This window comes from Mustela nivalis, assembly GCF_964662115.1.
Source record: "Mustela nivalis genome assembly, chromosome: 6".
Taxonomy (NCBI): Eukaryota; Metazoa; Chordata; class Mammalia; order Carnivora; family Mustelidae; genus Mustela; species Mustela nivalis.
The window spans coordinates 111,819,508-111,845,451 of NC_139025.1; the positions used below are offsets into that span (position 1 = coordinate 111,819,508).

Genomic DNA, 25,944 nt, shown 5'->3' on the forward strand with positions numbered 1-25,944 from the left:
TTAGAAGGCCTACAACAGACCTAATGCCTTGTGCCAAATGACCTCTCCATGTTATCATTCACTAACCATTTGTCCATGAATTATGGGATCGAAAGTCTAGGGGGGAAAAAATTCAGTTCTGGTCATTCTAGAGCACTTTACTGAAATTCAGTGATTATTCTGGAATATAGAAACTCAGGTATTCATTCATGGTGATGTACAACTTATGCTTTATCATTTCTGAAAAGAAAATTATACATTGGGTATGGTAAGCCTGCGGTAATTGGAAGAGCAAACCCAGTTATGTCCTTACAACCACGAGATGAAGACAACACTTTCTCCAGCGGCTTTCAATAGACTTCTTGTCAAGAGCCAGATAATAAATATTGCAGGCTTTGTGGGCCATACGGTCTCTGTCACAGTGACTCAATTCTGTAATCATAGAACAAAAGAAGCCACAAACAATATGGAAACAACCGGTTGTATCTGTGTTCCAAATAAAGCTTTATTCACAAAAACAGATAGGTGCCTGCATTTAGCCCCTAGCTACAGCATGTCAGAGTGGGAAGAACACTGGCCCAGGAATCAAGAGAAGAGAGTTTTAGCTGTGGTCCTTCCTCTGGCTACCAGACGAAGGTGAGCAATCACTTCACCACATCGGGCTTGAGACTTTATCTCTAAATGGAGCACATTTGATGATTTTTAGTTGAGCTTCAACTAAATAAATAAATGAAATCTTTAAAAAAAAAAAAGGACTTATGAATTACCCAATTTCAAAATATCTATGAGCCATTCATCAAAATCTCTCAAATAGTTGTGGCTACTGAATTATTCAGGTTGCATAGCAACTACATTCAAAGTGGTTTATCAAGGCTTCCTTAAGATTGACTAAATGAGGGGCCCCTAGGTGGCTCAGTTGGTTAAGTGTCTGCATTCAGCTCAGGTCATGATCCAGGGTCCTTGGAACAAGTTCTGTGTTGGGCTCCTTGCTTAGCAGGGAGGCTGTTTCTCCCTCTGTCTGCTGGTCCCCCTACTTGTGCTCTTTCTCTCTGACAAAAAAAAAAAAAAAAAAAAAAAAAAAAAAAAAAAAAAAAAGACTGCCTAAATGAGCTCCTGAAGGCCTTCTCCCAGAATATCAGTCACCAATGTAGGTAACAGGATGTGATAGGAAATTTCTCTTCCCCTTGGAAAATAACAGACACTGCCTCTTGCAGCTTCACAAGAACATCAATCTAGGGAGAGAAGAATTAGCAAGCATTGATTGTGTGTTCTTTATGTGCAATTTAACTGAACATCCTGCATTTCACATGGCAACCTCACTCCAATTCCTTCGAGAAAGGAGTCAGACTATAGTAGTTGGACGGATATATTCTTACATGTATTGATTTTATTATGTCTCACAGCACTCTGCATGTTGAGCGCAGGGAGCACTGTCATCATTCTTATCAAGAAAAAGCAGAGGTAAAAGGACTTATAGGACACCTGGGTGGCTCAGTGGGTTAAAACCTCTGCCTTTGGCTCAGGTCATGATCCCAGGGTCCTGGGATCAAGTCTGCATTGGGCTCTCTGCTCAGCAGGGAGCCTGCTTCTCCGTCTCTCTCTGCCTGCTTGTGATCTCCATCTGTCAAATAAATAAATGAAATCTTAAAAAAAAAAAAAAAAAGACTTATGAATTACCCAAGCTCAGAGGGTTAACAACAGATCAGTCTGACTTTCCCCTAGTAACTTCAGATGCACACACACACACAAACATTGAATTCATTGTGAAATTAGTATCCAATTTCATAAAGACATACCTGTCAAAAGTAAAAAACTTCAGTTTCTCCTTTGTCTCATTTTGTGTACATGGTTTATGGTATTTCCTAATACAATATTCAAATGAGTCCTCATTGGGCCAAACTTCATTTGTCACAGCATGACTTATTGACTGAAATAATGAATTCTCCTTCTCTGGGAGAAAGGACAATTTTTTTAATCAAACGAAGAAAGTCAAATATTTAACAGTTTTTATAACACACTAATTAAATCTGAGAATAGAAAATCCAAAATTAGGTGTGGAGTGTGTTGCCTTAAAAGACAACTTAATATACACTTGTTCTCTCAGAAGATAAAGTAAGTGATGGAAAGGCATTTTAAATATGGCATTGATATAAATATTCAATAATGTTTATATGAAGACAATCCAATATTCCTTGAGGTAAAAGTAATTACTTGAGTCAATATCACTTTTAGGAATACTAAGCCACGATTAAGAGAATAGTCATCAAATTGAATTAAATAGGGATATGGGGAAGAATTACTGTCTTAATAATCTTAGAAACTCATTTACCTTGAGAAATATCAGTATCAGCCTGGGTTAGAAACTTAAAAAGACTGTCAAAAGAGGGGTGCCTGGGTGGTTCAGTCAATGAAGTATCTGACTCGTGATTTCAGCTCAGGCCACAATCTCATGTATTGTGGAATCAAGCCTTGTGTGGGGCTCCACACTCAGCAGGGAGTCTGCTTGAGATTTTCTCCCTCTCTCTCTGCCCCTCCCCAATCTCCCTTTCTCTCTCTCAAATAAGTAAATAAATCTCAAAAAAAATAAAAGATGGAGGAGTAGGGGCCCTAAGTTCGCCTGGTCCCTGGAATTCAGTTATTTATCAAATCATTCTGAATACCTACAAAATCAACCAGAGAACTGAGAAAAGAAATGCTGCAGTTCTACAAATAGAAAAGTGACTACTTCTTGATAGGTAGGATGTATAGAAACTTAAATCTGGGGCAATAGATCAGAGGCTTTGGCAGCAGGGAGGGAGCTGGCTAAAGGAAACTACCTCGAAGTATAAGCAGCAGAGTGCAAAATCAGAATTTTTAAGAACTCTGCCACAGTTGGGGGTATCCTTGGCTTAAAGGTGCTCAGTGGCAAAGCAAGGTGGAATCCCAGGTGAGACAATGTGGTCTCAGGATCCCCAGAGTCACAAGAAGAGGGGTGCCTACGTGCAGCAGAGTTCCCAGGCATTGAAGCAGGGAAGCCAGCTGAAAACAGTGAGTCTAGGGCTCAGCTTTGTGCTCAGTGTTGCTATAAACTGCAAACTGCTGCCCTGTGTGGCAACCATTCTCTGAGCAGGAGTCCAGCAAAAGGCAGAAACACTGGGAGATCTCCTTCCCACCCAGGAGGAACAGCTTGGGTCCACACTGCAGGAGTCCGTAAAATCTGGACACTTGAAACTCAGTCACAAGTCTGAGATAAAAATACTTGGTCAAAGGCTGGCTGAACATAAAGTTCATACTGAATCAAAGGAGACAAGGGTGATCAACTGCTTTTTTGAGGGCTCAATGATGAGTAGGGGGTGCAAAATTTCAGCTCTGAGGCTAAAGTGCAGGGCAGCACAATTTTCATCCCACCCTTCTGTGCTTAAAGACTTCAGGGAGCTTACCCTGAACTGGGACCCCTGGGAAAGGAGGCATATTTCCACAAGTTCAAAGACACCTGAGAATCAGGACCCTCTCCCAGAAGACAAGCAGAAACAACTGTCTAGCACCAAGTTTACCAATGAGAGAAAACAGCAAAGCTTTATGTAGCATTTGTGAGATTTTTAAAAATTATTCTTTAGTCTTTCAGGGTTTTTTTTTTCCAGCTACTTTCTTATTTTTTCAATTTTTTTTTAATTGTAGATTACTTTTTGTATACATATTTGGTTTTCTTTCATAGAGTATTATTTTATTTTTGTTTTTGTATATATGTGAGTTTTTCTTTCTTTTCTATTTTTGGGAATTAGTTTCTTTTAACAAGCAGACCAAAATACACTCAGGATCTAGTTTTCTGTTTTGTTCTATTTTGTTTCTTGTTTGACTTTTTATTATTTTGTTTTGCTTTTGTTTCCTTCTGCTTTTCTTTTTCCCCTGTTGTTGTTGCTGTTGTTACTGTTGTCTTTTCTCTCTCTTCTATTCTTTTCTGAACATAATGATGAGACAGAGAATTTCACCCTATAAGAAAGAACAAGAGGTAGTACTCACGGCCAGGGATTTAATCACTACAGATATAGTAAGATGTCTAAACTAGACTTTAAAACAAAGTATATAAAGTTACTAGCTGGGTTTGAAAAAACCATAGAACACACTAGAGAATCCCTTAGTGTAGAAATAAAAAAATAAAATCTAATCAGACCAAATTGAAAAATGCTGTTAACTGAGATACACAAATGGAGGCTCTAACAGTGAAGATAAATGAGGCAGAGGATAGAGTCAGTGATAGAGAAGTCAAAATGATGGAAAATAAGGAAGCTGAAAAGAAGAGAGGAAAAACAACTGCTAGATCAGAAAGGAACACTTTGGGAGCTCAGCAATTCCATAAAGCTAAATAACATCCCAATAATAGGGAACCAAGAAGATGGGGGGGTAAGCAGAAGGTTTATTTGAACAAATTATAGCTGATTACTTCCTTAACAGGCATTCAAGTCCAGGAGGCACAGAAAACCCCCCACAAAATCAATAAAAATAGTTCAGCGCTTGGACATATAATAACAAAGCCTGCAGATTTCAGAGATAAAAAGAAAACCCTGAGAGATGCTCAGGACAAGAGGTCCTTAATCTACAAGTGTAGAAACATAAGGCTGGCAGCAGTCCTGCCCACAGAGACCTGGCAGGCCAGAAAGGACTGGCATGATATATTCAGGGCACTAAATGGGAAAAATATATAGCCAGAATACTTTATCGAGCAAGGATGTCATTCAAATAGAAGGAGAGATAGAGTTTCCAAGACAAACAAAAAATAAAAGAATTTGTGAACACTATGCCAGTCCTGAGAGAAATATTAAAGGGGATCTTTGGAGCCCCAAAGTAACAAAGACTAGAAAGGAACAGAGACAATTTACAAAAACAGTGACTTTACAGATGATACAATAGCACTAAATTCATATCTTTTGATAATTACTCTAATGTAAATGGACTAAATGCTCCAATCAAAATACACAGTGTATCAAATTGGATTTAAAAAAAAAAAAAGACCCATCGATAGGCTGTCTCCAAGAGACACATTTTAGACCCCTACTCAAATTGAAAATGAGTAGGTGGAAAATCATTTATCATTCCAAAGGACATCAAAAGAAAGCTGGAGTAGAAATCCTTATACCAGACAAACTAGATTTTAAACCAAAGACTGTAATAAGAGATGAAGAAGGACACTATATCAAAATAAAATGGTCTATCCACCAAGATCTAACAACTGCAAATAATTATGCTCCTACCTGGGGAGCAGCCAAATATATAGACCAATTAATAACAAAATTAAAGAAACATTGGTAATAATACAATAATAGTAGGGGACTTTAACAGCCTTCTCATAGAAAAGGACTGATCATCTAAGCAGAAGATAAATAAGAAAACAAGGGCTTGGAATGACACACTGGACCAGATAGACTTAACAGATATATTCAGAGCATTTATAGTAACAGAATACACATTCTTCTCAAGAGCATATGGAATGTTCTCCAGAATAGATCAAATACTGGGTCACCAATCAGGTCTCAACGAGTACAAAAAGACTGAGATTATACCATGCACATTTTCAAACTACAATGTTTTAAAACTTGAACTCATTCACAAGAGAAAAATTGGAAGGAACATAAATTCATTGAGGTTAAAGAGTATCCTACTAAAGAATGAATGGGTCAACCAGGAAATTACAGAAGAATTAAAAAAATACATGGAAGCAAATGAAATGAAAATACAACAGTTCAGAACCTTTGGGACACAGCAGAGGTGAGAACTAAGGGGGAAGTAGCAATTTCTCAAAAAATAAGAAAAGCCTCAAATACACAAGCTAACCTTACACCTAAAGAAGCTGGAAAAAAGAAAAGCAAATAAAGCCTAAATCCATCAGGAGAAGAGAAATGTTAACTGTTAGAGCAGAAATCAATGATATAGAAATTAAAAAATGGAAAAGATCAACAAAACTAGGAGCTGGTTCTTTGAAAGAATTAGTAAGATTGATAAAACATTAATCAGAATTTTAAAAAAGGAAAAGAGAAAGAACCCATATAAATAAAGTAAATAAATAAATAAAATTAATTAAAATCACAAATGAAAGAGGAGAGATCACAATACCACCAAAGAAATAGAAACAATTATAAGAGAATATTAGAAGTTAACAAATATATGCCAGCAAATTAGACTATCTGGAAGAGATGGATAAATTCCCAGAATATATAAACTGCCAAAAGTGAAACAAAAAGAAGTAGAAAACCTGAATAGACACAAAACCGAAATGAAATTGAATCAGTAATCAAAAATTGCCTAAAAAACAAGAGTCCTGGTCTGAATGGTCATCCAGTGGAATTCTACCAAACATTTTAAGAATAACTAATACCTGTTCCTCAAAAACTGTTAAAAAAATAGAAATGGAAGGAAACTTCCAAATTCATTCTATGAGGCCTGCATTACTTTGATCCCAAAATGAAAGACCCCACCAAAAATGAAAATTATAAACCAATATCCCTGATGAACATGGATATAAAAATTCTCACCAAGATATTAGCTAATAGGATCAAATGGTACATTAAAAGGATTATTCACCATGACCAAGTGGAATTTATTCCTGGGATGCAAGTCTAGTTTAACATCCACAAATCAATCAATGTGATACAATACATTAATAAAATGAAGGACAAGAACCACAAGACACTCTCAATAGGTGTAGAAAAAGCCTTTGACAAAATATAGCATCCTTTCTTGATAGAAACTCTACACACTGTGGGGATAAAAGGAACATTCCTCAGTATCATAAAACCCATATATGACAAACCCTTAGCAAATATCAGCCTCAACTGGGAAAAACTGAGAGCTATTCCACTAACGTCAGGAACACAACAAGGATGTCCACTTCACCACTGCTGTTTGACATAGTAGTATAAGTCCTAGCCTCAGGAATCAGACATCATAAAGAAACAAAAGGAATCCAAATTAACAAAGAAGTCAAACTTTCATCTTACAGATGACATGATACTCTATGTAGAAAACCCAAAAGACTCCAACAAAAAATTGCTAGAAATGATACAGAGATTCAGCAAAGTGGCAGGATATAAAATCAATCCACAGAAATCAGTTGCATTTCTGTAAACTAACAATGAGGCAGAAGAAAGAAATCAAGGAATCAGTCCTATTTATTATTATACCAAAAACCATAAATACCTAGGAAAAGATTTAATCAAAGAGGAATAATCTGTACTCAGAAAACTATAAAGTACTCATGTAAGAAATTGAGGAAGACACAAAGAAATGGAAAAAGTTCCATGCTCATGGATTGAAAGAATAAATATTGTGAAAATGTCTATACTACTCAAAACAATCTACACGTTCAATGCAATCCCTATCAAAATACTTTCAACTTTTTTTTCATAGAGCTGGGATTAAAAAAATCTTAAAATTTGTATGGCAACAGAAAAGACCTCAAGTAGCCAAATCAATGCTGAAAAAGAAAACCAAAGCTACAAAACCAAAGCATCACAATTTCGGACTTAAAGCCATATTACAAAGTTTTAATCATCAATATCATATGGTACTGGCAGAATAATAGACACACAGATCAGTGGAACAGAATAGAGAATGCAGAAATGGACCTTCAACTCTATGGTCAACTTATCTTCGACAAAGTAGGAAAGAATGTCCAAATGGGAAAAGGACAGTCTCTTCAACAAATGGTGTTGGGATAATTGGACAGCCACATGCATGAGACTGGACCACTTTCTTATATCATACATAGAAATAAACTCAAAATGGATGAAAGACCTAAATGTGACATAACATTCCATCCTAGAGGAGAATGCAGACAGCAACCTCTTTCACCTCGGCTGCAGAAGTTGGCTGCAGCAACTTCTTGCAAGATATGTCTCCAAAGGCAAGAGAAACAGAAGTAAAAATGAACTATTAGGACTTCATCAAGCTTAAAAGCTCTTTCACAGCAAAGGAAACAATCAATAAAACTAAAAGCCAAAAGAATGGGAGAAGATATTTACAAATGTCTTACCAGATAAAGGGCTAGTATCTAAGATCTATAAAGAACTTATCAAACTCAACCCCCCCCCCCAAAAAAAAATCCAGTCAAGAAATGAGTAGAAGACATGAACAGACATTTCTCCAAAGAATACCTACAAACAGCCAACAGTCACATGAAAAAATGCTCACTATCACTCAATATCAGATATAAATCAAAACCACAGTAAGATACACCTCACAGCAGTCAGAATGGCTATAATGAACAAGTTGGGAAACAACAGATGTTGGTGAGGATGTGGAGAAAGGGGAACCCTCCTACACTGTTGGTGGGAATGCAAACTGGTACAGCTGCTCTGGAGAACAGCATGGAGGTTCCTCAAAAAGTTAAAAATAGAGCTGCCCTCCAATCTAGCAATTGTACAACAAGGTATTTTTATTCAATGGATCCAAACATAGTGATCTGAAATCTCACATGTACCCCAGCACTTATTGCAGCAATATCTACAATCGCCAAACTATGGAAAAAGCCCAGATGTCCACTGACAGATGAGTGGATAAAGAAGGTGTGTGTGTGTGTGTGTGTGTGTGTATGGAAATATTACTCAGTCACCAAAAGAATGAAATCTTGTCTTTGAAAATGACATGGATAGAACTAGAGGGTATTATGTCAAGCAAAATAAGTCAGGGAGAGAAAGACAAATACCAATGATGTCACTCACACATGGAATTATAGAAACAAAACAGATGAACATAAGGGAAGGGAAGGCAAAGTAAAATAAGATGAAAACTGAGAGGGAGGTAAACCATAAGAGATGCTGAAATCTAGGAAACAAAACAAGGGTTGCTGGAGGGGAGGTGGTTGGGGCTAAGGGATAACTGGGTAACGGGCATTAAGCGGGGCAACTCGAAGTAATGAGCACGGGGTGTTACATGCAACTGATAAATCACTAAATTCTATATCTGAAAGTAATAATAAAAAAAGACTGCCAACAGGAGCAAGCATTAAAGGGAGTGAGTACGGTAACACTTTGAATTAGCATACCAAAATCTATTCTTCTGGATTTAAAATAACTGAATGCAAAGTATTATATTCCTCTTCAACATTAATGCATAGTTTTCAGAGGTTAAATTTAGATGTCTATGGGAGAGGCTCTGCCTCCTGGACTACTGTGCTGGACAGTATTGGATGTTCTGACCGTACCAGGTCTAGGGCTTCTTTTTCCATTCCTTAATTTTGAGTGTTTGAATAACCGCCACTGGCCTCATTTCTGGTTTCCACTTCTTAGAGGAAAGAAAGGACCTGTTGATTTGGTCATTCACTTCCTGAAAATGTAGGTATAGACAGCGACATACCCTCCATATCTCAAATCTAGTGCAGTGGGCCTCTGTTTCTGCTGAGGGCTCTAGGGTGGGTCTGAAGTCAGGAGGCTGAATGAGGTCCTTGGCTCACAGCTCTTCTCTCTGTGGCTACTGAACCTAATAAGTGTGCAGATAACATTGTCTTTGACCAGGAACTTCCAAGCCCAGAAAAAAATATTTGAAGACTTAGTACAAGATGAGCTGGTTCTAAACAAACATTAAGTCCCAATGCTACTAGGAAAAGATTATAAAAGACTAACTCAGATTCATTAAGTTGTCAGAGGAAGGGAAAGAAATCAGCTTTTATCTAGTATCTGCTATGTACTAGGCTGTTGTCCATGGTGACAGGAGATAGGAAATCCTTACACAGAATCTTAATAAATCCACAACTACTTTCTTATTAAATTAGATGACCTGTGAGTATCTTTTATTGACACTAACTAAAAAAAAAAAGTAAAAAACTATTCCCAAAGCTATTTTGCTGATTGAGTGAAGGGCGGTTTTTAAGCCTTTTTTCCTATGTGTTTGACACTGATTTAAGTAGCATTAAAATTATAATTAGAGATAAGTAAATTCAGATCTTCAGAATTTTACCATGGGTGTTCATACAAATAGAGAGTAAAATTTGTGGGTATGGTTAATTACTCATTCAAGAGAAAATAATTAATTTCAAACCATGTTTGCTTTTCCTCCCTTGTATTATAATCGCTTAATATGACTTCTCTTATAAGTCAATAAATCATTCATTGACAGGTGTGGAGGAGAATTGTTGATGTTGACTGATTTTTTTTTTTCCCTAGGCCCAGAGGAAGAGCACATTTCCTAATCTCATTTGCAATTAGATTGGAGCCTTGGGATTAGCTCTGACCAATGAACGGACTGGGTCCTAAAAGTTCCTCCTAAAAGCTCTTGACTTTCTCTCAGTAATTGGAAGCAAAGGAATCCAAGATGGTAAATGCTAAAGAAAATGCCCAGATACCTGTGTTCAACTTGGAAGATAGCCTCCTGATCTGTACTGGGCTGTCATGTGAACAAGAAAAAACTTCTAGGGGCGCCTGGGTGGCTTAACGGGTTAAGCCTCTGCCTTCGGCTCAGGGCAGAGTCCTGGGATTGAGCCCCACATCAGGTTCTCTGCTCAGCGGGGAGCCTGCTTCCCCCTCTCTCTCTGCCTGCCTCTATGCCTACTTGTGGTCTCTCTCTCCCCATCAAATAAATAAATAAAATCTTAAAAAAAGAGAAAAGAAAAGAAAAGAAAAAAACCTTTACATAAAGGCACTGAAATGCTGGCACCATTTGTTTTAGCAGCTTACCAGCATGACCTGGGCGTGGAGGAAGGGGCTCCCTCAAACCCAATATTCTGAGTCAGCCTAGCATGGCTCCTCCTTACAGAAGAACAGTCTTAGATCTAAAAGGGAGCCGTGGAGAAATGGTGAACAGTGATGGTTGGCGCCATAAATCATGTAATGCAGAAAAAGCAAAACAGAGAGTGATGTTGGAACCTAGGGAAGCCAAGACTGTTGAAAAAGTCAAAGGCAGAAACAGCAGAGGACTTGGGAGAGCTGGAGAACATATCTTGCAGCTCGTTTCCTTCTTAGGTAGGCCACCCACGGGGAGGAGAGCCCCCTATGGATTTCCTGCCTGTACCTGGTGTTGAGCTCTCTGATTCAGGTTAGAAGGTGAGCTCCTGTACAGACAGGCCAATCGACGTGCATACTGCAGTCAGTCCAGACCTTAGAGAAAGACACTGTGGCTTGCACATCTAACTTGGAGACCTAAATATTAGCTCAGAATTCCAAAAGTACTATGAACTTGGAGTGAATGAGTCACAAACCCTGGTTGTTTTCTATAATACAAGTGGTATTAGGTAGCTAGATATCCCTGCAGAATGAACTTATTTATTTGTATATTTCACTTCTCAAACATTGTCACCCTTTTCCAATTTGAGAACTAAATACAAGACTGTCTTCAATGAAAGCTTTTTAGCCCAGTGATGGTCTACAATGGCAAATTAAAACCCGTCAGGGTTCTGGCGAGCACATCCAGAGATGGGGACTCTTCGGTGATAGCCTTTTTCCTGAAGGTAAACTAAAAGGTACCTCTGGTTGTTCCTATTTAACTACTCCTAACAAGATTTTTAGGCTGTAGTCCTGCTGATAGACTGAGTGCAGAGGAGCGAGAAGCCCAGAAAATAAAAGAGGGGAGTGAAGGATGTAAGTAAATATGTATTTGGAAGATTTCCATTTAATGCCTCTGAATGAGCTTCTGGTTCATGTCAGCATCATCTCGTGGGAAATCAGCCACACTGAGTTTGTTTCACAGTTCCTACCTGCATATTGAATGATACTGTGCAGTCTCAATACTAATCCATTCTCTGTTGATCCTAACCAGGCAGAGCACAATGGAAATTTGAGGTGTAGACTTCCCAACTCCCTACACTAAGCTCTACAGAGAGGAGAAGACTCACCACGGTCTCCTTAAACGAGCTACAGACATTTTTATTGAAGCTTCAAGGTTGTGACTATTTCTTTAAAATCTTGTTAGCAACAAATTGGCCACATCTACATTTATGTAGAGCCAGGAGGTCTACTTATAGATGGAAATAACAGAAATGAAACTATGGTGACACTGTGGACCCATGGATCTCTGTGTCACCACAAAATAGCCCCGTGACCTTGAGAGAGCATCTCTAAATAATTCTCTGTCCCGCATCTTTGTAGGCTATTGTGAGAACAATTTCGCCAAACATTAGACACAAAAAGTCATTTATCTCAAGAATCGAAAGGAAGGAGGGAAACTGAGGCAGGGAGATGGCGAGAAGCTAGACATAAGAGCCATCCGGTCCTCTCAATCCAGGTCCTTTTGCACCTGGCTCTGGACTGGATCTCAGAAATTTATGGACGACAACAATGATTGTACTTTGTATTAAACTCCTCCTGACCTTTGCTCCCCATAAAATCCCTTATTTTCAGATTGTTGTAGTTATTTTTCTGCCGCTCCTTTCCCCGGCTCCTCGGTGACACAGAAAAGAGAGGCTGCCCTGTGTCTTGGTATTCGTGTTATCTGTGGCGGTTTCCATGAGCATTTTTCTGTGTGTGCACATGCGTGAACACACACACACACACACACAATCTGTGTGGAACTCAACAGAAGCATGGACTTTCTTCCAGATACTTAATACAAAGAGAGGTCATTTTGCAAAGGTCAAGTGATTCTTACAGCATTTACTAGGTGCCTAAAATTCATTCGTGAGAGATTCCTCTTGCTCCTGCCAGAAAAAATATGAGTTTGCTTCCATACACTCCAATATTCTGAATCCAGGAACATGAAAACAAGTGATGGCAAAGTAAGTAGGGATGTTTTAAAAAAGCCAAACAAAGAACAGACAATAAAGCACCTCGCCTTGACTGGGAGCGGATGGCCTCTAGAAGGAATCTAAACTAAAAGTGAGCGTCAGACAGGATTTGCTCTGCTGTTTATCTTCAGTTCTTCCCTCCTCCCCCTGGCTGCCCTGTGCAAAATCATCAAGGCCTACAACTGCTTAAATCCTTTCCCCATCCCCTCTACTCTCCCTTAGGAAGGCCCACACTTCCTACTCACCCTTCTGTATGTCTTGTTTTGAAATTACCTTTCCCGGAAATCAGAACTCTCATTTTCTTTAGGCCTCCCAGCCAGGTTAGAATGAAAGCTAATGAAGCTAATTCACATTAAGTTTATGCCTAATCATTTCCCCATATACTCTTTAACCTACCCAGAAACGTCTTCTTATTAACTCTAATTGGTGACATTTCAGTCACTGTGGAGGAGATATTTTGAGAGAAAAAGCCATCTTCTCTTTTCCAGGAAGGGGAAAACCAAAAACTTCAGATTTTCTCTTAAACCATCCCCACCACAATTCCCCATGCATCTCCATGATAGGAATAAATGTGTGTGTGTGTGTGTGTGTGTGTGTGTGTGCATGTGTGTGTGTGTATATTCCGTCTCTCCTTCTCACCAACTTCCTGAATCAATACCAGTGAGATTTCCTAATTATAATTTTGTCTTTTTTAAAGAAGGTTGGGGTAAAACCATTGGGATGTCTAACCTTATAACAAACTACAGCAGGACCTCCCTCAATTCCCAATATTTGTAGTTGCCAATAATCATAAAAGTAGTTCTCAAATTTTATGGTAGATCAGAATCACCTGAAGGGCTTGTTAAAACACAGATTTGAAAACAAACAAACAAACAAACAAAAAACAGAAAACACAGATTGCCAGCATCTCTAAGTCAGTATGTTCGGGTAGGGCCACCATTTTGTATTTCTTACAGGCTCCCTGGTGATGCTGATCGTCCCAGGACAGCATGTTAAGAACCACCACCTCCCCTTCCACATGGGAAGGAAAGAATAGTCCAAAAGGAGGAAGGACATATTCAACAGCATAGAGGTGCGAAAAAGCATGAATCCTTTGAAATAGTGGCATTTCGCTTTCTCTGGAGATTGGGCTTCAGGGAAAGTAGAAAGAAAAGGGAGTTGAGGGCTGGGAGTGAAGAACCATATTGTTTCAGAATCATGGGACCTCTAAGTTGTTAGGCGAGTAGCACAGAATGGAAACTGCTGAAAAGGTGTATAGAGTCATTGTGAGTCATTCCCCATCTTGACATAAACTAAAAATCAAGTTACTATAAAATAAATGTCCTCTAAATTCTGAAATATACATACGTGTCTGTGTGTGTGTGTTTTAATTTATATTCATGACTCTGATTTCACTGGCACCTGTGGTAGAAGGAAAGGATGAGAAGGTCTCTGCCTCATTCACTTCCCACACCCTTCTTCCTTTCCTCTTGATACCTCCTGCCTCCAAGACATTCTAGAATCATACTTGGTCTGTATTTATACTGAGCAAGGCCATGGTACATGAAAAGTTTTGTGAAATGAAATTCTTCTACATTTTCTTGTCCCCATGTGGGAGCACTCATACACTCTTTTCTTCACTATCTTGCTCCCCTTGTTTTTTCCACATTTATGCATGCCTCAGGGGCTTTCTGTATCATTCTGCTAATAAGGAAGGTAAGATCGCAAGATCTGGACTTAGATCTAGAAGACTCTATACTTCCCTTGAGGCCTTAGGCTGGTCTTTCCACTTCAACCCAGCTTTGCCAGAGAGAGATATACCTTTAAGGGAAATTCGGCAGTAGTCCAATTAGTGGGGAAAAAAAAAAATCTCTTGTCTAGGATAAATGTAAGCAATGTTCTTAAATAAGCAAAAGAAAGTGTTTTCTCTATTTATACAACCAAAGTGTACTTGGTAGAGCATTATTTTTCTTCCAGCAACCTGCATTCGGGGGAACACGGTCATCAGTCACCAATCTGGATTGAGTTCTCTCAAAATCAGACCGTGAAGTAGGCTGTAAGTGCCAGCAGTTTATTTGGGAGGCAGTCCTAGAAAGCAGTGGCGGAGGGTTGGGACAGTGAGAAAGGGAAAGGAAAAAAGCCAACACAGAAGAGCTTGCCCCAGAGGGAACTGGGCTTCCTTCCTGCTGGGAGCTCCAGGCCTTGGTATGGAGCACACCACAGAGTTGTCCCACTATGGTGCACCGAAGTAGGGGGGTATATTTGCCGACTCCCTCTAGTCATTAGTTAAGGGCTACTCCCAAGATGTGAACTCCCTGACATTTCTAGCTTGTCCTCAGATGGACCGTGTGTGCTCCTTCAACCAAAGAAATCACAGAGAGGCTCACAGAAGCTGATGAAAGGCATCCAGTGCAGGGTCGGGGAAGGAGAGCACCCACAGCTCTCCTATAGTTATCCCACACATTTCACCTCTTCTGTCCTTCAGTTGTCCTAAAATTCCTTGGTGTCCGTTATACATTGTACTTACTGGAAGCAAAGAAAATATTTCAGTTTCGTATCCTTTCAGTTTCTATTAGTGTCACCTTAATTCTGTTCCATCCTGTTATTAGATTGACTTTATCAATGTTTCCTTATACAATGTTTGTAGGAATAAGTTGATCCTGAAAAATCAAGCACCGCCTAATACAAAGATGTCTTAACAGCCTTGAAAATTAATTCTATAAAACAATTAACTCAGAGAAGTATGCTTAGCACTTTCCAAATGTTTACTGACAGTAGGAAAAAAAAAATCAAATGCCCACATTTGCATTTTGTCTAGACATGGTTACAGACTAAAATACCTCAGTTGATCAGCTTGAAGCACCAAATAAATCCATCATCAATACAATAGTACTTACTTGTTTGTTTTGTAGCAGTACATATCAAAAGCAGCATACACAAAAAAGAAAATCTGAAGAAATAGAATATATTTCCCCAAAGTAAACACTTACCAAAGTATAACTGAATGGTTAGTTTGGTATAACTTTACTAGAGAAATGAGAGGGAAAAAAGGACAATCATAATAATCAAGTTGATAAGGACCAACTCCTAAGAAGCCAATTTAGTGTTCAAGGAAACCCAAATATACAGAAATGTGACTTTTTGTCTTTTGTTCACACACTGCCAATGATGTGTTCTAAGCAACTTAGAGGCAACTTAGATGAATATTTTGTTATAATAGATTAATGAGATGATATCCTATTTTAATGAATTCAACCAAGTCAATTTGCCTTTGTAGGTAGAGTGATTCTTGTAATGTAGCATATAGCAAAACCAAGTTCTACTTCTAAAATAGTTCCTGTTTATCTATAGACTGTAAATATAAAGCAAGAAAATAAATAAAACAACTCAGTGATTTTGATCAAACAATATAGGCCAGTTGGTTCAGATGTTGCAATAGTTGATCCAAATCACTGGGCAGCAGATATCATGAGCATTAAAGGAAAACAAAAGGGAAATGTGCAAAAGTAAATTGAGTTTATGGCTAGTATTCATCAAGATCCAGCAAGATAAAGTAAAAACCAAAAAATAAATATCTTCATGAAAATCTCATGTGGACTCTCATCTAGTTGGCAGCATAAAAAGGAAAATACACATTTGAAGTAAATAATTGATATTGTGATGTGCCTTTATGATTGAAGATAGTTTACTTAGAACACTGTAGAACTGGCAGAGTAAATGGAACATTAATAAGGAGCAAAGAAAATCGGTCAAATTTGGATCATGCCTCCATATTTAAATTATAGAGTGAGTAGATGCTGAATATCCAGTTTAATGACTTAGCTTCTCGATTCTGCAAGAGTATAATTACTTTTAAAATACAAAGTCTTAGATTCATAATGTGTAAAGCTATTCACAAAACTTTACACCAAATCACACAATTAAAGGCATAAGAGGTCCAGTCCTAAGATGAGCATTGGGATAGGCAAATACAGAGACAAATCTGTCATGGTCATTGGCATCCACAAGCTTATAGTTTAAGAGGAAGTGACTGACAAGAGTAAAAGAGTGGGTGGGTACTCTGAGGGAAGTATCAATTAGGTAAGTGGAGGGGCAGAGAAGGGGGCCATCAAATCATAGGTGGACAGGAATGTACATGTTTCTGAAAGCTTAATAAAGAATGTGACACTCAAGTTCAAGGTTCCTGTGGGGTTCATATTTGCATATTTGTACCAATCAGTCAGAAATTTCTTTCTTTCTTTTTTTTTTTTTTAATTTATTTTGACACAGAGAGAGAGAGATTGTGATCTCAGAACAAAGCAGAAAGGCAGGCAGAGGGAGAGGGGGAAGCAGGCTCCCTACTAAGCAGGGAGCCAGATGTGGGGCTCCATCCCAGGACCCTGAGATCACGACTTGAGCTGAAGGCGAAGGCTTAATCCACGGAGCCACCCAGGCGCCCTAGTCAGAAATTTCTAAAGCACAGTCCAGCCTAAGCATGAGAAGAGTATTAAGAATCAAATGGATTCCAAAATTTCATTTTCTGTATCCTTTTCTTTAGGCAGTAACCACTTCACTGAAGATCCTGTTTCTATCACTGGATAAGTACAACATTGAATAAGCAATTATACTGAAGACATTATCCTGGATGGTAAGTGAAAGCAAATAGAAAGGAAAGAGGGAAGGAAGGAAGAGAGCAAGGGATGGAGGGCGGGCGGCTGAAGATAACCTTCACAATCCAAGAAAGGAAAGGACCCATAAAGTGAACTTTAGCATGTAAACAGTTAAATATCAAAATTTAAGATAGACGTTAACAAACAGAAAAGCATCCCTTCTTTTTGGATAGTACCTCACACACCATTAACACATCATTTATCATCTCTCAGTATCTGTTGTCAATCAGTCAACAAGCTGGCTTTAAAGTTCTTATGAAAAACATTACAGAACATGTAGAAATAGAATAGAAAGCCAGCAAAAATTTGACCATGGAGTACACAGCTACCTGGTCCGCAACAAACCTTTCCAAATACTGAAACATAAACCAAAGCCTCTATGATTAACAGACTGTGAAACAGCACGTAGACTAAACAGTGGGGGTGGGAATTCCCAATACATATAAAACTTTCATATTGTATACTATAAAGATGTCAACTCAAGCCACTAAGTAGAAAATACATACACACTCTTAAATAATTAGTATTGGGACACTGACGAGCGATTTGAAAAATGATGACATTGGACCATGTGCTTATACCACACACCAAAATAAACACTAAATGGATCCAAAATATAAATGAAATGCATGAAATCTTAAAACTACCAGAAGAAAACATGAATCTATTTCTTTAGAACCTGGGTTTTTTCTAACCATGGTTGGAATCCGCAGGCAATAAAAGACTGATAAATGTGAATAAGTATGAAATTCTGACATAAAAAAGCACAATAAGCAAAATAAAGAAAAGTAAAAAACTGAAAGAAAATATTTACAACATATATCACAGCTAAAGAATTAAAAGTCAACATAAGTAATACTCTTAAAAATTGAAGAAAAAAGACAAAGATTATGAATAGGCAGTTTATAAAAATAGACATACAAATAACTTTTATATATGTTTATTCACAATAATAGAAATGAAAATTTAAATGGCATTGAAATGCAAATAAATGACAATAAAATAAGCCATCTATGTGGATTGGCAAAAAAACTATGCTTGACAGCATACCCTGATGGCAAGGCTCCAACAAAATGAGTATCCTTATATGTCACCAGTGAAAAATCATGGTTAAAGTTTCACCTACAGACCTGCATTTTCAATGATAAGGTCATCATTTATTAATAAATTCCAATGTGTTTTTTAATTCAACTTTTACTATTAACAGTGAAAGTTTTAGAAAATGAGAAAATTTTTCTAGCAATTATTTAGATCTAGGGTTTAAAAGCCTGAGTCTGTAGTATAGTGATTTCTTGTGATGACAAGCCCCAACTCTGTCATGCTAAATGGGAAAGTACAGAACCAGGTTTTGCAACATTAAAGTCTCCACAAATCTTATGAAATAATCGCTTTCACCAGTGACAGCACTATACTCCCTGGACAGACAAGCTGCACTAGGGATGAAGTGCTAGAAACATTCCAAAACCCAGAATTGTGCCCAGCAACAGCCTCCTTTGACTGATGGCATCAAATTACTCATAGGAATCCAGACATTTTGTGTGCATTGGAGAACACTTGTTCCACAGACTCTTGCAGAATGTGGCCTCAAGTTAAAACTTCCAACTATGGGAAAGTCAAAGTTAATCCCCCCTGCCAGTTAGCAATGGTATGGGACCTTGTGCACAGCAACTCCGGAAGGCATGGAAGGACTCATGAAAATGTTGGAAAAGAGACTTCCTATGAAAGTTCAAGCCACCATAGCTTCTTGTGCCAGCATTAGAGAATTGGCTGATTTCTTCTCCGTTTTTACTCAAAAGAAGTAGTAGACTAATTTTGAAATAAAAGTCAAGTTAGAATTTAGTCCCTAAAAAAGACTGAAAGGCATTTTAGGAAAATAATCAGAAAGTAAACCAATAACGGTACCAATACAATCTAAAATGTAGGCAATCATCTCTCTGGTTTCTGAATAAGGAAAATCTTCTACACTTAAAAATGAAGATATGATCATGGAAAATATTAACATATTACCGTATAACATATACAATTTATAGATATCAAACATAAACAACTGAACAGCAAACAGTTAGTTAAGGAAATATTTGCCCCAATATAGCAGAATAATATCTTTTCTATGCAAACCAGTAAGAAAACAGTAGAATATAAAATTCTCAAAAGAGAAAATATAAACGCCAAGTATAAAGAGAAATTGTCACCTTCTTCAGGATGCAAGTTCAAAACACAAATAAGAGAAAAGCAAGGTGCCTTTCACTCACTTGCCCAATTTACAAAGGGGTTGATACTATGCTAGCTAGAGCGGCTACATGTGATTATCCTGTCCCAGCTACTCATCAAAGTATGTTAGCTTCACGAAGTCCTTTCATCGTCACAGCAATCCTATTTGGTAAGTAATCTTGTTTTCATCATTCCCACTTTACAAACAGAGAAAGTGAAGCACAAATAAGTAACTCGTCCAAAGTCACACAACTCATAAGTAAGACAACTGACTTATGGCTGACATTCAAGCCAAGCCAATTTATCTCCAGAAACGGGCTCCTAACCACTATTCCAGGCTGCCTCAGGTTGATGAAAACGGTATGGCGATTCATGTGTATATGTTCCTGGCTGGTTACAGGTTAAGAAATTTTCTATGTATTTTATCAAAAGCCATCACAATTATTTTTGTCTTTGTCTCAATATTCTGACCTCTAAGAATCTGTTCCAAAGAAATGTTTTTTTCAAGATTTTATTAATTTATTGGACAGAGAGACACAGTTAAAGAGGGAGCACAAGCAGGGGGAGTGGGTGAGGGAGAAGCAGGCTCCCCGCTAATGCGGGGCTCCATTCCAAAACCGTAGGATCATCACCTGAGCCAAAGGTGAATGCTTAATGCCTGAGCCACCCAGATGCCCCAAGAAATAAGATTTCTAATGAAACAGATTTATGCACAAGAAGCTAATGACAACATTATTTATAATCATCCTCCAAAAAATAGGAAACAACCTAAATGCCAAACATTATAAGACTGTTTAAATAAAAGCATAATAAAAAACACAAATAACAACAACAACAAAAAAAAAAACAACAGAAAAGAATGTTTATCATTTCTAGAAGCAATGTAGTATTTGACAGCCAATAAAAATGATATTTACTAAGGGTTTTCATGATGTGATAAATGTTTATAATGCCCCAAAAAATGCAAAACATAAAATTTTATGTCTACTACTCTCTTCTTTATACTTAAAAATACAGAAACTTATTTACTCAGGGGTGCCTGATTGGGCTCGGTGGGTTAAAGCCTCTGCCTTCAGCTCAGGTCATGATCCCAGGATCCTGGGATCGAGCCCCGCATCAGGCTCTCTGCTCAGCAAGGAGCCTGCTTCCTCCCCTCTCTCTGTTTGCCTCTCTGTCTACTTGTGATCTCTGTCTGTCAAATAAACAAAAAAATCTTAAAAAAAAAAAAGAAAGAAAGAAACTTATTTACTCAATTAATCAAGCAAAAGAGACAAAATTTCCTGCTGTGATGATGCTAACTTTCTCCTAGAGCAGACAAACATTGAACATAGCAAGGAAATATATGATACAGTGAATTAGAAGGATAAGTACCATTGGATTTTTTGAAATTATTTTTTTAAAGGGAAGAAGAGAACAATGGAAAAATGAGAATTCCAGGTTGCTGCCTGCAGGTCACAAAATTAATAAAGGAAACCCTGATTGAAGAGTAAGCTTTGAGCAAAGACTTAGAGGATGTAGAAGAGTTAGCCACATGAATCCCTGAAGAAAGAGCCTTTCAGGCTACAAGACGGCTAGCACAAAGCCTCTGTACCATGCTCCATCAGTACATGAGACAATCTGGAAATGAATGACAATGACTCAACCACTGACAATCAAGGAGCTGAGGTACACACACCCCCAGACTCCCTGCCCTTCAGTGGGATAATTCTGACACATGTTCTACATCCGTTTCTAGAGCCTTGTTTCTCAGACATCAGTCAGGAGTCCTTGCTCAAATGCAGATTCTGAACCAGTAGGTCTGGAGTAGAGTCTGATGTCCTCATTTTAACAAACTCCTGGGTGATGCCAGCGCTGCTGGTTCATATCCCACGCAGTAAGTAGTGAGGTTCTAAAGTTATTCAGAGGGGCAGATCCATTTGACCCCAGCAGTGGCACAACCCTTATCGGCTTCTTTCCCATTTCTGATGCATTTCCTCTCTTCCACAGGGTGTTAACCTGGCCTCACTTTTAAAATAAACTCTTTGCATTCACTTTGTCTCCAGGTGTGGGAAGACAAGCCCATACCATACCCAGAGGCAGGAATCCAGTGTGGCTGACACAGAGCGAGGGAGGTGCTCAGCAGCAGGGAAAGAGTTTGAAGAAAGATGCACAGGGCCCCTGTAGGGATACTGGCTCTGACCCAGAGTAAAAACAGGGTAAAAACATGCAAAGTTTTTAGCAGAAGATGGTACGATGTTCTCTAAGATTAAAAGCCTCATCCTGGCCACTAGTAAGGTCAAAGGCAGAATCAATGAGGTCAGCTCGGAGGCCACTGCAGTAACCCAGGGCAGAGATGAGGGAGGCACATGGTAGCACCCAGGCACACAGGGAGAAGGATGGCTAGCAATGACTCTGTGAGAAGCAGTTAGATTCTAGACTAAATTCTAGTTAGATTCTAGTAGTTAAGTACCAGAAGGATCATAATAGTCTAGAGTTTGGGAAAGAGGTCTGTAGTTGCAGATATAAAAGAGGTTGTCAGCAGCATATATGTGGCATTTAAAATCAGTGAACTGAATGGGATGCTTAAAAAGCAAGTGTAAGTGAAGAAGAAGAAGAGGAAGAGGAAGAAGAAGAAGAAGAAGAAGAAGAAGAAGAAGGAGAAGGAGAAGGAGAAGGAGAAGGAGAAGGAGAAGGAGAAGGAGAAGGAGGAGAAGGAGAAGGAGAAGGAGAAGGAGAAGGAGAAGGAGAAGAAGAAGAGGAAGAAGAGGAGGAGGAGGAGGAGAAGGAGAAGGAGGGGGAGAAGGAGAAGGAGAAGGAGGGGGAGGGGAAAGAGAAGGGGGGTAGGGGGAGGAGGGGGGGTAGGGGAAGGAGGAGCGGGGGGTGGGGGGAAGAAGAAAGGAAAAGAGTCCAAGAACTTAGCCCTAAAACATTTTAACCATAGGAATCCTGGAAGGTAATGTGCTCTTTGGGATCTTAGGTGGTGATTATTTTTTTCTTACTGTCATTAGCTTGACTTCAGTGTAATATCTGTGGAGGGACATACAGTATCCAATGTCATGCCATTCTAGCTCATTATGGCTTTGCCAGTCGGGAACAATATTGGAGAGAATACAGAGTTTCAACAATACAAAAGAGCAATAAAGTTAAATGAGATTTCAAACATATTACACATGTGTGTGAAATAGTCGATGGCATGCAAAGCAAAAGTGTTTTGGGCTAGATGGGAAAACATTAAAATGCATTAAGAGAATCAAGCAAGTGTGAAACTGAAGCAAGCCATGAAGAAAATTATAAAGGCGCTCAACAGGGATAGATAGAAATATTATATAACGATAGTCTGAACCCAGGAATGACAATGTCCTCTAAAGGACACAGTATCTCTGTTGTTATAGCAACTATAACAAGCAGGTCAGTGTGTAGGTAAAGGACACAGGGAGAATCAAATACTGCATCCAGACCTCAGATTGCCCACTGATTTGCAATCTCAACTGGCCTTAAACAGGAATGTTTAGAATTTAGCATTGCTTTTGTAAAAATGGAAACTGTGTGTGTTTAGTAAACTATTAGAAATATTTAAAGCCATTTATTAAGCTAACATAAGCCTCAGGATCCTAAATTAATTGATTTTGGAATTGTGGTCTTAGCTATCCAAAGCAAATTTAGTTAAGTTTCCTTTTTTTTTTTTTTTAAAGATGTTTATTTGTTTACTTCAGAAAGATACACAGAGAGTAAGAGAGTGTGACCCAGGGGAGGAGCGTAGGAAGAGGGACGCTGAGCTCAGAGCCAGAACAGGCACTCCATCCCAGGACCCTGAGATCAGGACCTCAGCAGAAACCAAGAATCAGATACTTAACCAATTGAGCCATCAGGATGCTCCAAGAATTAGTTAAGTTTCTAAATATTGTTGGGATGTATAAAAGAACTTAATATTCACCTTATTTATGAGTTCAACTTAATTCTTTTAAAGAACTACTTAATCACTTGGGAAGGTTCTGTTTATCAGTCAATTAAAATGCTCAAGTCAAAAGCTTCTGCACAGCAAAGGAAACAATCAAGAAAACAAAGAGGCAACCCACGGAATGGGAGAAGATATTTGCAAATGACAGTACAGACAAAAGGTTGATATCCAGGATCTATAACAAACTCCTCAAACTCAACACACACAAAACAGACAATCATATCAAAAAATGGGCAGAAGATATGGACAGACACTTCTCCAATAAAGACATATAAATGACTATCAGACACATGAAAAAATGTTCATCACCACTAGCCATCAAGGAGATTCAAATTAAAACTACATTGAGATATCACCTTACACCAGTTAGAATGGCCAAAATTAGCAAGACACTAAACAATATGTGTTGGAGAGGATGTGGAGAAATGGGAACCCTCTTACACTGTTGATGGGAATGCAAGTTGATGCAGCCTCTTTGGAGAACAGTGTGGAGATTCCTCAAATAATTAAAAATAGAACTTCCCTATGACCCAGCCATTGCACTCCTGGGTATTTACCCCAAAGATACAGATGTAGTGAAAAGAAGGGCCATCTGTACCCCAATGTTTATAGCAGCAATGGCCACGGTCGTCAAACTGTGGAAAGAACCAAGATGCCCTTCAACAGATGAATGGATAAGGAAGATGTGGTCCATATACACTATGGAGTATTATGCCTCCACCACAAAGGATGAATACCCAACTTTTGTAGCAACATGGATGGGACTGGAAGAGATTATGCTGAGTGAAATAAGTCAAGCAGAGAGAGTCAATTATCATATGGTTTCACTTATTTGTGGAGCATAACAAAAAGTATGGAGGACATGGGGAGTTAGAGAGAAGGGGGTTGGGGTAAATTGGAAGGGGAGGTGAATCATGAGAGTCTATGGACTCTGAAAAACAATCTGAGGGGTTTGAAGTGGCAGAGGGGGGAGGTTGGGGTACCAGGTGGTGGGTATTATAGAGGGCACGGATTGCATGGAGCACTGGGTGTGGTGAAAAAATAATGATACTGTTATGCTGAAAATAAATAAATGAAAAAAATGCTCAAAGAGAAAGCTAAATATTTTAAATGTATAAATGAAATTTTAAACATTTATAATTATATAATCTTATATGTAAATGGAAGATAGCATTAATTCAAAACCTCCTTCATTTTAACAAGTGATTTTTAAAATTTTACTATATCTATAAATAGAATAAGATATGCAGATTGAACACAAAAGCACAAGAAAATTTTTTAAAAATTTTAACTAATTGAATATTAGTTTTAAAACAATACATGTAAATAGAATTTTCTTGCTCAAAAGTTGTCCTCAGACACACACACACACACACACACACACACACACACACAATTGGCTCACTTTTATAACTCCCATTTTTTTGGTAAAAAAATAGAGATTCTCTTACATTTGTCACATTTTATACAATAAGAATATATGAGGTTTTGGGGGAAAAAATTAATAGGACACAAAAAACCCCACCAGTGAAACAAATTGCTGGATGTACTCCCCCAAAAATACTTTTGCAAGTGGTGATGTGAGGTGTTAGAAGACCAGAACAAAGTGAAGAACTTCCAAAGTTCATTTACCTCTGAATTCCTATAATCACACAAACTTGGAAACACTCCAATGACTCAGGATCCTGGGTACAGTAAAGAGAATCACTAAGCTAATGAACTTTCTGCCCTTACTTTGCTTAGGTCACCAGAAGCACACCACTCCGCCTCCATGAAAGGCAGAACTGCCAAAAACTTGAGCCCAAAGTGAAGACTGAATGTAATGTATTTTATATTGCTTGGACTAACCGAAGGAGCTAGCATTCAGCAGAGACCTGTCCTAGTACTCTCTGTGCTTTCCATTTAAAAGCATCCTAAGCCTGGAATGCTTCTTGAAAGAGAAATCGCTGGCTCAAGTTTAACATCACCTTTTCCAGCTATTTTGAGTACTGGTGGCTCTCCTTAGCATTCCCATAATTTTTCAGGTTTGCCTTTCAATAGTAGTTGTACTTTTAGACACTGCAGTGAAGTGGATAAAAATGTTTTATAGTCAAAAAGATCAAGGTGTTCTACTCTGTCTTCATAATATGCTCTAGGCAAGTTGTTCAAACTCCTTATTCCCTACATTCCTCAGCTATAAAATGAAGGTAACAATGGTATTCTCCTCATTTGATCATTGTGCAAAAAAATACGTATATTTTTATATAATACATATATTATACACATACACACACACACACACACACATCCAAAAGGATAATGACAATGCTTGCCAATGGGTAAACAATCAGAAAACGTCACCAGTTATTTTGCTATTAAAACATCAATTGATTGTAGCAATAACAACTTTTAATTCAAGTATACATTGAAATGTGTTTATAATTTATTAATTATGCTACCATCTATATACATTTGAAATATAGTAGCAGATTATCTATTTGATAGAGTAACCACTAACCTGACTT

General features: G+C 38.3%; 1 protein-coding gene across 1 annotated transcript in view; it reads right to left on the reverse strand.

Moving 5' to 3' along the window:
• The window catches only part of UNC13C (unc-13 homolog C), a 616,040-nt gene that overhangs the window by 532,806 nt on the left and 57,290 nt on the right, over positions 1-25,944 (reverse strand). The gene's annotated exons all lie outside the window — the stretch shown is intronic.